The sequence below is a fragment of the Artemia sp. Qi Xiang Cuo genome, chromosome 6 (assembly GCF_049724085.1).
Source record: "Artemia sp. Qi Xiang Cuo chromosome 6, ASM4972408v1, whole genome shotgun sequence".
NCBI classification, from domain to species: Eukaryota; Metazoa; Arthropoda; class Branchiopoda; order Anostraca; family Artemiidae; genus Artemia; species Artemia sp. Qi Xiang Cuo.
Window position 1 is genome coordinate 24,044,367 of NC_142799.1, and position 17,633 is coordinate 24,061,999.

General features: G+C 35.0%; 1 protein-coding gene across 3 annotated transcripts in view; it reads left to right on the forward strand.

Annotated features, from left to right (window-relative positions):
• The first annotated feature begins 8,982 nt into the window (after nt 1–8,982).
• The window catches only part of LOC148951012 (small integral membrane protein 12-A), a 28,259-nt gene continuing 19,608 nt past the window's right edge, over nt 8,983–17,633 (forward strand). The window contains exon 1 of one of the 3 annotated variants that reach the window (XM_089090097.1): nt 8,983–9,042. The gene's annotated coding sequence lies outside the window, so the exon portion shown is untranslated. Of the gene's footprint in view, nt 9,043–9,069; nt 9,127–10,599; nt 10,663–17,633 lie in introns of those variants that run through there. The other 2 variants (XM_089090099.1, XM_089090098.1) reach the window with 2 other exon arrangements.

Sequence of the window (17,633 nt, forward strand, 5' to 3'; positions counted from 1 at the left end):
TACGTTCATCTTTTGACAAGATAATTCTATTTTATTTTAGTCTTAAGTTCGGGATCGCTAAAGTTATTATGTAAACTGCAAAAATCTTTATGGTGTCTGAGCAATAGTTTTATTTTTTTGATTAAAACTAAAAAAATACCTGAAAATTTTAAAATCAGTTTTGTTTTTTGCTAGGTTTTAACTACCCGACGTGTCATTCAATGTTTACATTAAAAGTCAAACCGTTCGTGGCAACGAACTGTAGAGTAAAATGACTATTCTCAATGGTAACCGAAACTCTAAAAAACGGAATTTTAATATCAATAGATACATCAAAAGATTTAGATGTTTATGCTGATTTTAAATATGTAAGTTTTATCAAGTTTAGTTATACCCATCAAAAGTTACAAGCCTGAGAAAATTTGCCTTATTTCAAAAAAAGGGGAAAACACCTCTAAAAGTCACATAATCTTAATGAAAATAACACCATCCGATTCAACGTATCAGAGAACCTTACTGTAGAGGTTTCAAGCTCCTATCTATAAAACGTAGAATTTTGTTTTTTTTGTCAGAAGAAAGATTACGGATGCGTGTTTACTCGCCTTTTTTTTTTACTAGGGGTGGTTGTATCGCCCCAGTTATAATTAAGAACGAACGTTAGCTCATAATAATTGGAATCTTAATTGATAGTACACAGTAAAGAACAAACTAAAAATAATTGTAGAAAAAATGTAAACTATAAAATATTTTGTTATTATGTGAACTGCATAAATATTTGGGATGGTCAAAAGAAATTTGAGATGTTATTTAAAACTAGAAAATTTCCTATAAAGGATCGATACTTTAAATGGGTATTTTGTAAGTATCATAGGTATCATGGTTTTATTGATACTTACATTAAGGAACGAACTGTAGCCCATAGTAACTGAAGTAATAAAAGGAATCATTATGTAGATGATTATTTTAATCATATTCTTTAAGAAATTATCATAAATAAAAATTTCGCATACCGGGAATTAACTCAAGCCAACTGGGTGAGAGCAAGCTATTCCAACCACTAGACCATGTAGGATATATTAAAATATTAGATTAATGAAGTTTATGTCAAATCAAACAGTTCGTGGTAACAAACTGTAGAGTAAGAGCAACTCGTCTCAATAGTAACCGAAACTCTAAAAACAGAATTTTGATATATCAATAGATAAATACATAAGTAGATACATAGATACCAATAGATACATCAAAAGAATTTTTTTTTTTATATTGATTTTAAATATATAAGTTTCATCAAGTTTAATTTTACCAATCAAAAGTTATGAGCCTGCTCCTATCTGCAAATATGTCGATTTTTTTATTTTTTGCCAGAAGAAAGATCACGGAAACGTTTTTTGGTTTTTTATCTTTAAGCTCAATGAGAATCGGGATATTTCGGCATTTAAAATGCACCCTTTGAGGCATCTCCTTCCCTTCCTAACTAACCAAAATATTTTAAGGTCTAAACAAATTTCACTGTCTTAGGTGAATTCTCTGTTGTTTTGCAATTCCAAACATTTGCATATTATAAGGGCTTCAAACCTCTACAGTGGGGATCTATGTTTGTTTTGTAGTTAGGAAGGGAGGGGGATACTTCAAAGGGTGTCTTTTAATACCAAAATATCCCAAATCTCTTTGAGTCTTCAGATAAATACATAATTAGTTCTAAGGGAAAGTATTTTGAAAGGATCATCTTAATACATTTTATTGAACATGTGATTACCGTGGGAAATTTTAACTAAATACAACTTCGGTCCTTATATATTAAATCATCATTAAAATTCAGTTCTTTTCATTTATCTATTGGTATCAAAATTCCGTTTTTTAGAGTTTTGGTTACTATTGAGACGAGTCGCTCTTACTTACCACGAACTGTTTGATACTTATTGAAGTAAACTAATAAAGTTATAAAAGAATTATTGTCTCTAGTACCTTGCAATGACGTTGTGATATATATACACACACACACAAATACACACACACACTCACATTTTTTTTCTCTTCTTTGGAAATAATTCAAATCCTCATTTAATCTATATTTCAGGAAAATCTCAACCAGAAAGTGGATTAGTAGCAGTAATAGTAATAGATTGAAGAGTAATAGTAATTGGAAGAAGAAGAAGAAAAAGAAATTCAGAAGATTAACCGTACAAGAAAATTGAAATATAGTTTTCTTGATTATTATCGCTTCTAATCAGTAGTTGTGCCAAACCTATCCTGCTCAAGTCATCCTCAGGGCTATACTGTGGTGTTTATCCCTCCCATAGTATAGTGCAGACGGTTTGATATCATCTATTTTCCCTTCTTATTTTAGTTTTATATTGGTGTTTAAAGCTTTTTCAAATAGGCAATGTTCAGAAGTCCTCCAAAAAAAAAACGTCCCCCCAGATCCCAAATCAAATTCCATAGTGAAAGATACCCATCCTGGCTGGTCAAGCACATTATCTGAAAGTTATAATGATAGCTCCAATTCGGAGAATAGGACAATGATAACTGTAGGTCCTAATGCAACCAAAAATGATGATAATGGGTTTCAAGAGGTCCTCTCTAGAAGCTCTAAAAAAAGGAAAAAAATCTCTCCAATTAAAAGTATTTCCCCTCTCCCTGCCCAAGATCCTCCCTCCAAAAACTTAGGAATTTACCTTGAAATTACACCCACTACCCCCTTTGAAATAAAAATGATCACTGCAATAAGAGTTGCAATTTTTAAATTGCTAAAATCAATGTTCTCTCTTAACATTAACCGTGATGGATCTCTGCTTATAGCTGTAGAAGATCAGAAATCAGCAGATACAATAATTAACCTTAAATCCCTTTTGAATATCCCAATTATTGCATCTAATTGGAACCCAAAACAATCACCAACAAAAATTGTAGTTTATAATGTTCCCCCAGAGATATCGACTCAGGAGTTAAAAGAAGGCCTCTCAGATAGGGCTGGAAACACAATCCCAGTTGAGGATGTTACCCAACTTGGAAAACCTAACTCTACTGGCCTAAAAACTAGTAGATCCTTCTTATTCACACTAAAGGATAAAATTGATATCCCAGAAAAATTATTCCTATTTGGGCAAATCAAACCACACAAGGAATACAAACCTAAGCCTATTCAGTGTCAGAAGTGTTTCAAACTGGGACACACGACAAACAAATGCAATGAAATTCTCCAAGAGTGCAGTAATTGTAAATCTTTCCATCCTAAAGAGCTGACAACTTGCAAAAACACCCAGCCTACATGCATCAATTGCAAAGGTCCACATGAATCTACAAATAAATCATTATGCCCTGCATACAAGAAAAGAGCTCTAACACTCCAAATATCAACAGAGAAGGCCATCCCATACCCCTTTGCAGCAATGGAAGCACATGCTGCCCAACAATACCAAATAAAGCCTGTAATGAAACCAACCAAAACCCCCAAGTCAAATGCCCCAAATGCTTCAAGCACCCCATATAAAACAACATCTTCTAAGCCCCCTAGCTCAAATCCCTATCAGAAGGAATCACCAAGCCAGCAAGCCTCGTTTTCCGGTGAGATGAGTCAAGCCTGTCCATCCCCCCCAAGAAGAAACAAACCAGAAACACTACCAGGAATCAATCCCTTAACCAACAAACAGGATGCACTACCAAAAATGCAATCCCCAAATATATGCTTATTCATTCTAAACTCTAATGCAGTTCAGGCCATGAACTTACATCAACTACAGAAAACAAAAATTATTGCAGAATTGGCAAAAATCTACATCCCAGATGATATGCTCATTCAAGCAAAAAAAGATCTTGCTTTACTTTTAACAAAGCTGAACATTGATACACAGTCATATGAAGAATAAATCAACAACACAACATTTATCAATACTCCAATGGAATGTAAGATCACTCACAGAAAATAAGCTAAATGAACTAATATCATTTATGAATAATAATTCCATTAATATTGCTTGCCTCCAGGAAACTCATTTAACCCAAAATCAACAAATCAAGTCTCTGGGATACACTATCCTGAGAAAGGATAGATCTTCAGAGAGAAAAGGAGGTGGTGTAGCTTTATTAGTTACTAATAATATAAAATTTTGTGGCATCAATTTTCCAGATTTTGAAAATGATGTTGATGTAATTGGTATAAGTGTTTGGCTGAATAATTTAAAAACTTACATAATAAGCTTTTATAACCCTAATGGCCAAACTTCAGATGCCAAGGATTTCTTTAATTATATAAATAATTCTAATATGTTAAAAAACATCATTATTTGTGGTGATTTCAATGCCCACAGCCTTTTGTGGGGGAATAAACCAGCAAATAAAGCTGGTAAATTTATTGAGCATATGACTTCAAATAATAATGAATTAGCTGTTGCTACCCCTCCAAACCTAAATACATATTTTAACCCCAAAAGTGCCAAATTCTCCACAATTGACCTACAAATTGTGTCTTTAAATTTTTGAACAAAATTTACATAAATAAAATTGATAGTCTGTGTACAGACCACTTTGCTATAGTTTGCTCCCTAAATGAACCTGCTGAAACTTCATCTCATACCTCCAATTATATCAACACTAAAGCAAATTGGTCTATTTTCCAAAATAAGCTAAACGATGAAATTACAAGTTTCACCCAAAGTTCATGCATTTCTAACACAACCGTTGACACACATGCTGAAGCCTTGACATCTTTACTAACAAATACAGCTAATCATGCTATCCCCAGGGCAACACCTAAGAAAACATTCCCTAAGCAAATTCCTAAAGCATGGTGGACAAATGAGTGCCTAAATAAATGGAGGATAAAAAAGGCAGCTAGGACAGAATTCATAAAAAAACCATCACCTACTACATATTTAAAAAAATTACAATCAGAATCTAATCTAAAAAGGACTATAATAGATGCTAAATATAAATACTGGAATAATTTTGCAAATAATCTCTCCAGAGAAATGCATGAGCCAATTATACATAAAGTCATAAGCCACATATGTGGGAAAAAGACTTCTCCCAACCCACTCCTGTATGAGCTCATACATAATAATACCCATTATGACAATGATATTGAAAAGGCTAACCTATTTGCAACTCTTTTTGTTAATAAGCTAACATCAAACAATCAAAGAAATCTGTCCACAATTCCTATGAACCCTAGTTACCAACCACGCCCGGGATCCGAGTACATAACTAATCCATTTTCAATCCAGGAATTGAATAATGCAATACATCATATTAGGTCCAAAACTAGCAGCAGCTATGACAATATACACCCTACATGGATAAAGAATCTCACACCTTCATACAAACAAGAACTGCTAAATTGTTATAATCACGCTTGGGCATCCTCTAGGTTCCCCAATATATGGAAATGTTCGTCCCTCCTACCAATCCTAAAGAAAAATAAACCAAAAGATAACCCTGAGTCTTATAGGCCCATAATGATTACACCTGTGATGGGGAAAATAATGGAGAAAATGATTTATCACAGACTCCTCTGGTTTGTTGAGAAAAATAACATGATCCCACACACTCAAACTGGATTCAGGAAATACCACTCCTCAACAGATGCTTTCATTTTGCTAACAAATGCAATAAATGAATCTTTCTCAAAAAATAATATCCTAGTGGCAGCTTTCCTTGATTTTGAAGGAGCATATGACAATGTGAACCACCAAATCCTTTTAAATAAACTTGCAAACCTTGGAGTACCTCCCAAGCTAGTATCCTTTATTAAATCCTTCATAGAAGTGCGAAGTTTCATTGTTTGTGTTGGTTCAGCCTCTTCACCCCAAAAGACAATATCCAAAGGCCTACCTCAGGGAGCAGTCCTCAGTTGCCTCCTATTTGCCCTATATCTCTGGGACATGAACCTACCCCACACGAATCTACAATATGCTGATGATCTGGTGCTATGGTCATCTGGCAACACCTTTCAGATAGCACAGTCAAATCTGCAAAAGTCACTTTTCCAGTTTGAAAAATTCTCTCAACATTCAGATTTACCCATTGCACCCACCAAGTCAAAAATAATCCAATTTCACAGGAAGCGAAACCATGTTAATGCAAAACTAACTCTAAATAAAACAACTATTCCAGAAGATAATAATATTAATTACCTAGGTCTCATGCTTGACCAAAAACTTAATTTCCACCTCCACATTTCAAACACAATAAAAAAATGTTATAGAAAAGCAAATATACTAAAAAGACTTCTTTCCACACCCTGGGGTTGTAAGGAGAAAACCTTACTCCAGTTTTATAAATCACATATAAGACCCCATATTGACTATGGGCTCATTGTATATGGTGCATGTGCAAAGACCCAGATGCAAAAAATTGAAACAACACAAAATGATATAATGCGTCTCATATTTGGTCTTAGGAAACCCACAAGCACCAAGTTTCTGCTTATGGAGAGTGGATTAACAACAATAAAAGATAGACGTAGCTTTCTCTTGATAAAACATCTTACAAAAATTGAATCAAATAGCTCACACACATTACATAATTGGTTAAGAAATCCAGCCATGTATAGAGGTATTGCAGATGAGTATGCCAATATTCAAAAGAAGTTCCCTGTACCAGCAAAGTCTATTGCACCTACTTTCCCCCCATCCCCTCCATGGAATTGGTCATTTCCCATAATAAATACTGAATTTTCAAAATGGAATAAAGATTTAACCCCCAGTGCTTTTGTTCAGAAAAAATTTGCAGAACTTAATACAATTACCTATAAAAATCACTTCCAAATATTTGTTGATGGGTCAAAAATGAATGAGAAGGTTGCAAGTGGTGTTTTCCTTCCTCACCTGAAAATTGCAATGGGCGAGAGATTATTTAATAATTTATCTATAATGTCTGCTAAATTAAATGTCATAATCATGGCATTAGAACACCTTAAGCAAAACCAATCTTTGATCGAAAAATTGAATAATATTATCATCTATTCCGACTCTTTATCAAGCCTTGAGTTGCTGGCCTCAGCTCCTCAATATAAGTTGGACATTGACACTTATCATTGTCTCAGTATTATTGATAATCTTGCTTCAAGTGGTATAAACACTTACTTTCAGTACATTCCCAGCCACTCTGGCATAAGTGGTAATCATCAGGTTGATGAAATAGCAAAAAATGCTATAAATATTGACCAGCCAAGTGGGAGACCAATCCCAATTAGAGATATTTACCGATGGAGGCTATCAGATATTAATTTTAATAAGATTAATCCTATCCTTTCCCCCTTTCCCAATAAGCATCTTTCTAAAATTTATCATAGAATTTGTTCTGGAACAAATGGACTAAATTTCCTTGCATTCTCATATAAGCTTTCTAATTCAAGTGGCTCAATTCCCCTGTCCCCTCTTTGCAGGCATTGTAATATGAATAATGAAACAATTGACCATTGTCTATTTGAATGTAATATGCTGACGTCTGCACAACATAACTTGCTTTCTAAACTGTTAAAATGCTTCAAACACCACAAAATCCCACTATCAGTCAAGAGCCTAGCCAACTATACCTGCACACAGAGCATAGAAATCGACATCTATCATCTTATATTTTAACTCCTAGAGTCGAAAGATCTGCTGAAAGATATCTGAATATATCTAATAAATATGAGGCAATCAAGCCAGTAGCTCTGTAGCCCACAGAGTGAAGCAGAAGGAAAAGGGCTAAATAGTTTTACTGAAAAGCCCGCCTGCAGTTAAATAGAAGAAGAAGAAGAAGAATAGAAGCAGCTTTATATTAGTAGCAGTAAATAGTAGCAGTATTAGATGGGAAGGAGATTGAGTGCCCGCTGATCATTTTCTATCTTTTCATAGGGTTATGAGACATTCAATTGCCCCAGTCTAAGCTTTAGCAGCCAGCATTAGAATGCAGAAACTTTCTTACTAATTGAAGTTTGGAAAGACAAATTTGATGACTTACAGAAAAATAGGACCTAAGGTTCAAACTTATATGGCCATGGCAGAGGAGTTATCAAGGAGAAATAATTTATTCCTACACAGAAAAACTGTGGAAATTAAGGTCAGGGTGCAGTATATGAGGGACTACTATAATAGAATAAAGCCCAAAAGAGTGCCCCCCCCCCCAGAAAAAAAAATCTTGAAGAGAATAATGGTCATGTATCAAAATTAGTAAATTTTTACAACCATAATTCACACATATCCGTTGTACCACCTGAACCATCTAACTAGGGAAGTTGTGTGTTCTTATAGTTTTGCAGAAATTAAGAGCTCATTACCTATTACTGATTTGTACCAGTACGAATATTGAGGAATATTTTATAGCTAGTTTGAGTGATTTCTTGTATAGGTAATTTTTGCCGCTTGAGAAAAGAAGGAGATATTTAGAAAAGGATTGGAACAAAGAATTATCATTACAGCTTTCTAATGTGTGCAGAATGGAAGGAAAATGTGATTTTTTTCCGGGGAGGGATGGGGGTGGGGTTAAGGGATTTGAGAAATGATTTTCTTAGAGAGGGTGGGTGAGGGAGAAGAGTTGTCGGTGAATACATTTTTGAAGATTGGGTGTTTTGTGGGTATTAGGAATCTCATGCGGTTTGTTCGAATGGGCACAACCTTATGGGAAGGTGTTCTATGATGATTATATTTACGTTAAATTTTTATATTTTAATTGGTATTGTATGTTATTTTCATTTTTTTATTGTTCAATTTGTTTTTTTAAGTACTTTTGTATGTTGTTTTCTTTTTTTTTCATTTGTTTTTTTGTGACCATGGCAGTGGGGAGGTTTTTGTGTCAAATAGACATAAACACATATATACATATGAGAATCTCAGATTTAGTTCGGAAATAGCAAATGTTTATCTATGTCTGTTGAATTATGATCTTGAGCCAAAGCCATCATAAGTGTATGACACGGGTACATTTTGATTTTTTGAATTTGCTTCAATTTTTACCAGTGTAGACTTCTTCATGCATCCCAGATTTCCGCCCCAGTTTTTCAGAAAACGCCGAACGTACACACGACTTAATGCTTATTATTGGCAATGAGACTTTGATTATCTGGAAATTTAAAAATTTAGGGTCTGATATTTTTTCTCTCTTCAGTTATGCAACTTAATCAATTTAGATATTGATTCAATTTAATAAAAAATATAATTACATAGGGTAAAAATCTAGTTTTGGTACTTTTTGCTATCTTGGAAAGGGCTTAGGCTAGGGAAAATGAAACTTTCAGTAGCCTAATGAATCCAGGGCCAAAAACATACTCTGGGAAGGTATTTTGACTTCTAAGTCTTATAAATTGGTGAAATTCAACCTTTGGCTATCTTGGAAAGGGGTTAAGTTAATTACCTTAAATTGCACTTGCTAGCAATAGGACGAATGCACTTGCTAGCAATAGGATGAATTAAAATGAAAATTTAAGAAAATGAAACTTTCAGGGATTGGTCTACTGGATAAAGTATGTCCTGGGAAGGTAGGCTATTTTGAAGGACCTACCTCCACTCCTTCTTGCTCTAGAGGGACCTGACATTTGCCTAGGCCTACATGACAGGTCTATTACCTATTGAAATTTTGACAAAATAACATTTTACCTTAATTTTCAGTTTCTTTTTCTCTGGCATTAGTTTTGAAAATGCAATTCTTGTTAGGCTAGGCTATTTGAGTAGAATTTTAGGCATAAATTTAGAGTTTGTACTGTTGACAAGGAGACATGTTAAGAAAACAATTCTTACTTTAAAATATGTAAACAATCCTAGTTAACATATTATCCAAGGGGAGAACCTTTATTATCAAGTCTTTCCTATAAAAATCCTTCTTTTTTGAGCTTAAAAGAATAAAATTACAATAAACCTCCATGCTGACAAAATGTGTAATTCTTTTGAAATTTCCACCATGAATTGCCAAATAAGTTGTTTTATAGATAGTGTTTATTCATCCTGGTCATAGTTAATTCCATTTTTTTTTAATGAGCAGTGGCGAAAATACAAAATATTAATACAACCGAACCTAAACTAACTACAATTCAAAATCAATGGACTTGGCTGGGAACTCTGCCAGAATGAATGCTGTCTATAAAAACAATTTATTATAGCGGCAATTTCAAAAGATTTACACATTGCATTTTAGCAGGGAGGTTTATTGTAAACTTTTTCTTTTAAGTTGAAAAAAGAAGGATTTTTAGAGGAAAGACTTGATGATAAAGGTTCTCCCCTTGGATAATATGTTAACTAGGATCTTTATACATATTTTAAAGTAAGAATTGTTTTCTTAACATGTCTCATTGTCAACAGTACAAACTCTAAAATTATTCAAAATTTTAAGCCATATCAATGTTATTTTTTTTCAAAATTTAGGAAATGTATTTGCATATCTTTAAAACCTTATAAATTGGGATCCAGCAAAGTTGTGAAGCTGAAAACAAATTTATTATACTTTGTTTAAGTAGAAGATCTATTTTGCAAGGTTTCACTTTATAACACAAATTTTAAAAGGTCATCAAAGGTCAGGACCCTCTAATGAGAGAAGGAGGGGAGGTAGGTATTTCAAAATACCTTCCTGGGACATACTTTAGCCTGAAGACCCATCCCTGAAAGATTCATTTTCCTAACCTAACCCCTTTCCTAGACAGCCAAAAGTTGCTAAAGTAGTGAAGCATTCCACAATGAGTTCTTCTCTGGCTCAGACCAACTCAGCTGATAGGTATGTACACTAGATCCAAGTACCTGCAATAAAAATAAACATAGGCAGAACTTATACCCTGACTTACCTGAAATTGCATTGTCCAGAAAAAAAAATGGAAAAATCCTATACAGTTGCTGGTCAGTGATGATAGGGATCTATTGACTTAATTGCACCCCACTCTCTCTTCCATGGTTTAATGGACCAAAGTTTGTCAACAGCAATCTTAAGGGCATAAAAAAAGGGAGCAATGCCAATAGTATCAGAGAGATTGTTCCAATAGGCAATTACTCTATTTGAGAAGTAGTGGTTGTGGACTCTGGTATCTGGCCTGTTCTGGGACAAATTTTTACTATGTCCCCATGTCCTGGACAATTCAACAAATTGAAAGGGCTTTTGACAGGAGCAGTTGGGAATTTAAAAGCTTAAAAGTCATTATGGCATCACCTCTTTGATGTCTGTGCACAAGTGTTGAGAGCTTTAGCTTATTCAGTTGAGATGGATTGTTGAGATTCTTGCATCCATCTACATCTTTTGTTGCATGTATTTGAACATATTCTATTTTCTGCTAATCACCCTTGTTCAGGGGTGTTGCAACACACATCCCAAATTCTAGCAATGGTTGCACAAGACCCTTGTTCAGGTTGTTTAGAACTTCGAAAGATCTGCTGTGTACTGTGTGCTTGGTTATGCCAAGGGTCTGGGATGCTTTGACAACTGCCGTTTGTGCATGTCTGTTGAATTTTAGTTCCTTATTGACAAAAAATCCCAGATCTCTCTCAGCTGCCAAAGAGTCAATTGTCTTGAACTATTCCCTCCAAACATATGGTACTGCCACCTTACATTCATTCTTCCAAAGTGTGTTGACTTGCACTTCTGAATGTTAAATTCAAGCTTTTACTTGCATTCCCACAGTGAAAGCAAATACAGGTGTTCCTGTATGAAAGCTCTTGTAACTGATGACTGCAGAGCCAATAAGCATTGAATCATCAGCACAGTCATTAGCATCAACATCATCAAGTAAGGAGCAATTAACAGATCAAAATAGATCTTAATTTGCTCTGAAGTGCAAATTAAGGTAAAGGCTCATCTTATTTCTGACAGTATCTGTAGTATCATTAATAAAAACATTAAACAATGTTAGATGTAGGATTGTTCCCTGAGGCACACCACTGTCAATTTCTGAGAAGAGTTTTTGCCCATTGTCCCCAAATAACTTAATTCTCTTCTTTCTTCCTGTAAGGAACTGCATCATTCATTTTACAACCTCCAGATGGATGCCAATAGCTATTAGTTTTATCTTCAGTCAGTGATGTTAGACCTTATCAAATGCTTTGGCAAAATCTAAAAGGATCATGTCAACTGGAGTATCATGATCTAGCAACTCAGTGATATAGTCATAATCATCTGTAAGATTTGTCTCAACTAAGTGGTCAGATCTGAAGCCATATTGGCTGTCTGTGAGCAGTTTGTCGTCAAGTAAATATTTTGTAACTGTGGTATTCACAATTCCTTCAAAAATTTTACTAACTGTTGAGGTGATGCTAATGGTTGGTAATTGGTGACATTATTCCTACTTCCACCCTTGTGGACAGGTATAATATTTTCAATTCATCAATCTGTTTTAGTTCTACATCAATTCATCTTTTATAGTTCTACATCCAGAGGTTGATAGTGATAATTTGCATAGGGTTCTCAGTATTGTACTCCAGAGTTTCTAGCAAGGGAGCATTATCTAGAGGTGTTGAAACTTACTTGAACTGCTTTTTCAGGACTTCAGCCATATCTCCAGGATTGGTTACTGTATAGTATTTTATTAACTGAGAGTTCTGTTACTGAATGTCTACCAGGCTTTTGGATTCGGGCATATTTCCAAAACTTTATGGATTGGTTTTTGATGCTGATGCTAATGATTCTTCATACTTGCTTGTAAGTTCTCTTGTAAGGTCCTGGACTTTGTTTTGCATTAGTTTAAAATTGCATAACTTGCCTGTATTGGAACATCCTTGTACTCTCTCTAGAGTTTCTTTCAGATTGCTAGCCTGATTTCTTGTGTGAAGTAAGGGAGTGTTCTTGGTCTTTGTTTCCAAGTGGTTGTTGTATATTTTGCAGTTGCCTGCATGCAGTTGCCTGCTTGGCTTGATTTCATATCAAGCCAAGCTTCCTCTGTATTTTTCATTTCAACTAAGAACCAATCCTGGTTAGCTAAATCTTGCTTGACCCTATTGTAATTTATTTACACATGCTTTCTAGAATTGTCTGTCTGTGGGTACAACTTAATCAACAAGTAATGGCTGTATGGTCACCTGCACCAAAAGGTGGCTCTAGGTCTACACTTTGGATTGCTTTAACAAATAGGAGATCAAAGAGAATTTGGTTCTGGCCCCCTTCATACCTAGTTGGGAAATTAATAGCCTCATTTTATGAATGTTCTTGTTGGCCCTCAAAGAGTAGGGCAATTCCTCTTCCTTCACAATTCAGAAGGCTTGAAACTATTGTAACCCAGGGATTTGGGTCTGTGCATCAGTAAGTGCCACCAAAGTCTTTGTAGGTGTAACTTCAGTGAAAGCAAACTCACTCACTTTAGGCCTTATTGGTATTACAGCCTTGATTTCATCTATTTTGGTGGTGATGCAATTGACATTACCATAAAGCACTAACAGTCCATCATTATATTCTGCATAGGCATCATTAGCATCACTTAGCTCTGACTGACAAGATTCAAAAGAAGAAGTATTTGAAGATTTTCTGCTACAAATACTTGATATGGCACTGGCAAACAACTCATCATCATCTGTTGTAAATGTAGGGCTTACATTTGAAATGCTTACACTATGATCTCTATAAACAGTACTATTTACATGGTTTTCACAAGTGGTAATTTCCTCTATTACCCCATTACCTGCAACCCGAGGGAGGCTGCAGGCTGTTGAGAGTTTTTTTGAGACAATCTTGTTACTTTTAATCATTAAATTAGTTTCACACCTGTTCATCTTCTGTACAGTTCTTCATACAATTTCTGTCTTTTGCCATGGCCTTTTTCTGACACATCATGCAATACTTCCCCAATAATTCAATCTAATCATACACCATATGGTCTTTGTTAAAACAAAATGTTTCTGCAGTCAGGATTCTATTTCTATCTGCAATATTTACCAAACTGCCACTTGAAATAGTTTTAAAAGTGGACTACAATGGAAGGAAACATGATAATCTGATTAATAGAAACATGTTGCATGTTACTGGGAAAAAATTCATTGTTATAATGTTTTCCTTTAGTTTTTAATATGTCTTGGGTCATATCTTGGACCATCAGGACAAGGGGGATTATGCATTGTCCAACAAAGCAACCCTGTTATTGGGGAAGAGCATAAAATTAGGTATCTCATGGTCCTATATTTATTTTATTAAGAAGTTTCCTTCAGGATATCACTACTTCTAGACTATTACTATAGTATGGTAGTATGGTGGTATACTGTAAACTCTGTGTTCATTAATGAAACCAAGTGCAATGTTGTGCACTATTTGCATAGACTCCCTCAACATTACCATTACTCTATTGATGGTAAATTAATTTCAAGTATGGAATATGTTTGTGACCTTGGGATTTGCTTTGATTCAAGTCTCAAATTTAATAAACATGTATTGGATATCACCCATAAGGCAAATTACCAATTACTACATCTAAGGCGTACTTTTTCTAAGTTTAATCTTCATTCACTGATTTCACTTTATGTATCCACTGTATGTCCAATACTTGAATATTGCTCATCAGTATGGTATCCCCTTAATAAGAGAGATAGAGAGAGGGTTGAGAGAGTGCAACTTAGGGCCACCAAACTCATACCATGCCTGAGTCATCTACCTTACCACCAGAGAATGTAGAAACTACAGTTGCCTAGTCTCCAGTTCAGATGTGATAGAGCCGACCTAATAAATACATTCTACATTGTTAGGAACATTGATATTACCACCCCAACTCACTTCTTCACTTTTACAGAATACAGTAGTACCCGTCAACACCAACACAAAATTTACCCACCATGTTCACAGAAAAGAATAGGCCAAAACTCTTTGTCTAGCCAAGTGTGGAAGACTTGGAATTCACTTCCATCAGAAATAGTTGCAAGTACCACAGTCCAGTCTTTCAAAAGTAGTTTAGTCTCTACAGATTTCTATACTAAGTCCTATCACAATCCATTTTGAGAATATTTTTAGGTTTGCATTAGCTGATTTGTGACAGTGTGTTTCCAGTTATTTTGTAGGCTTACTTTTTGGTACTGTATGTTTCAATTATTAACAGATATGTTTCAGTTAGTTTGGTATGTTACTGTATGTTTCAGTTATTATGTTTTCAGATGTTATGTCGTCAACATTGTCATAGACTTTTTTATAATTGTGTAGTGCAACAAGCTTGTTAAAGCTTACTGTATTTCGGTATTAATAAATAAATAAATAATAAATGATTAAATTTCTTATTTTATGATCTTTATTACTATCATAGTTGTTTTTCTGATAATGCACCCACCCCTTTGATGGTCCAAAACATAGCCCTAGGAATATATAAAAACTAAAAGAAAATGCTAAAACCAAGAAATTCTTACTTTTTAATGTGCTGAATGTTTCTATTAATCAGATTACCATGTTTCATCACATTGTTATCCACTTTTTTTTAAAGTGACCTTGCAAAATGAGCATTAAATTAGGAGCCCAATGATGCTACTTTTATTAGCATATTTACCTTCAGAAGAGCCATAACTCTCCAGCATTACTAAATTATTTAGCATTTCCTTCAAATAGTCTCCAGTCTTTAAGCTGTAATGCAATGAATTGAGAACCAAATGGTATATATATATAGGTTTATATTCTATATGATTTCTGCTCTTTAATAAACCTTAACCCAAAAGGGTTAGAAGTTTACTGGTTTTGCAGTTTTTTTAAATGTTTTTATTTGGTATGTAGTGATAAATAAGCACAAAAAAATAATGCAAACCAACAAAATCTGTAAATTCCTGTATACACCCTAGTGCTATTTCCAATTCAGGGACTAGAATACATTTCCAAGGGTACCAATTAACATATTTGGAAACAGGGTGCAATTGGAGCTTGGCATATCCACAGAAATTAACATCTGAATAAAATAAACACAGTACTATTAGACTTCTTATTTTATGCTCTTTTCAAATATGAGTTAATCTTTCTGACACTGCACCCCCTCCCCTGATGGTACAATATATAGCCCTAATAGTCTATTTCTTCATTGTTTTTCATCTTTTGATGTATTGTAAAACAGGTAGCTCCAGTCTTGACTTGATGAAACCTAGTTGTTACTCAGTGATTACAATGGATCTGGGGATAAAGTTTTATTTTAAATGATTTGAAAATGTGGATAACAATAGAAGGAAACATGATCCTGAGGCAATTTGGGAGCCTCAAATCAATTCCAACTTCCTATAGCCTTATTGATCTTCAGTGATATTGTATGAGATGCCTGTGACTCTGACATGAGAGTAAACCCTTCTGAATCCGTGATAATACCAATCCTTTGTCCTGTTTTAAATTGCTTGGCACCATAATTTCTTCTAACTCAAACAGGGGTTTTCGATGTTAAAAATATCATTTATAAAGCCAATGCATCTATCTCCCTACTTAAGGTCCTAAATATATTTGCCCCATCCCAATCCTTACAATTTAGACTTTCTTTGTTCTCATTGTGAACATTCTTGTCTTATCCTGGCACCATGGTCTTCCATGGAGGTTTCAGATAAAATAGGATATACCCAAAAAAGAGGCGGGCATATAATTTTCAAAGAAGGTAAACTTCCTTACACTCTCCTTCTAAAAAAAAGCTAGGTTCGAAACGCTTGAGTGCTCGAGAGGTATGTCTTGCCTACTTTTTCAGAAAAAATGCAATGACAAACCCTAGTGCCAAAAAAAATTTCCCCCAAAGACACTTCCTGCCCTCACTTCACCCACCTCAGGCTGTTTCTTTGCCTGTTCCGAATTTGTCTTCCATTCATTCCTGTACCTCCAGATATGAAAAAACTTCTGACCCCTACATCATAGGCAGCACAGTAGTGCAGCCTCAGTAAAGAGCATTGTAGGCACAGTGTTTTTTTTTTTTTTTTTTTTTTTTTTTTTTTTTTTATAGACCAGGACACTTTGTATAGAAGGAGTTGTAGTAGAAACTTCGAAAAAGGCTCCTTCAATTGGAAGTTGAAAGGGCTAGTGGCCTTTTTAGTAGTCAAAAGTGATTGGAGGGCAGCTACCCCCCTATACACACACGTCATATTTTCCCCAAATGCATCTGATGGAAATTTTGAGAATGCCATTTGTTAAAAAAAAGTCCAAAGATTACATAATAAGGCCTTTGGGGTGGACACAACCCCCAGAGTCTGGGGGCAAGGGTTGGAAGTTATGCCCCATGGGCATATAAAGTTTTTATGGAAGGAGTGGCTGTGTGACCTTTAGAGGAGGCTCATTCGATTGGAAATGTATAGTTCTAGCTCCCTTTTAAAAGTTAAAAGTTATGGAGGGCAATTAGCCCCCCCCCCTGACATCCTCTTTTCCCCAAACGCCTCTGATCGGAATTGTGAGATAGCCGTTTTTTTCACAATAGTCCAAAGAGTATGTAGCAATGTCTTCAATGTGGACACAACCCCACAGAGCCCAGGGGCAAAAGTTGTAAGTTATGCCCCAGTGCATATAAGGTTTTTTCTGGAACAAATGGTTGTATGAACTTAGTTTGGAGGTGGCTCATTTGATTGGAAACTGGAAGTTCTAGTGCACTTTTCAAGAGTCAAAATTAAATGAAGGCAACTATTCCCCCTCCAAGCCTATCATTCCCCAAAACACATCTGATCAAAATTTTAAGGGAGCTATTTTTGCTCAGAATTGTTGAAAGATCCAGCAACTATGTCTTTGGGGATGTCAAACTCCCCATAGTCCTCAGGGGACTTCATTCAATGTTTAGATATAGCAAATGCTATGGA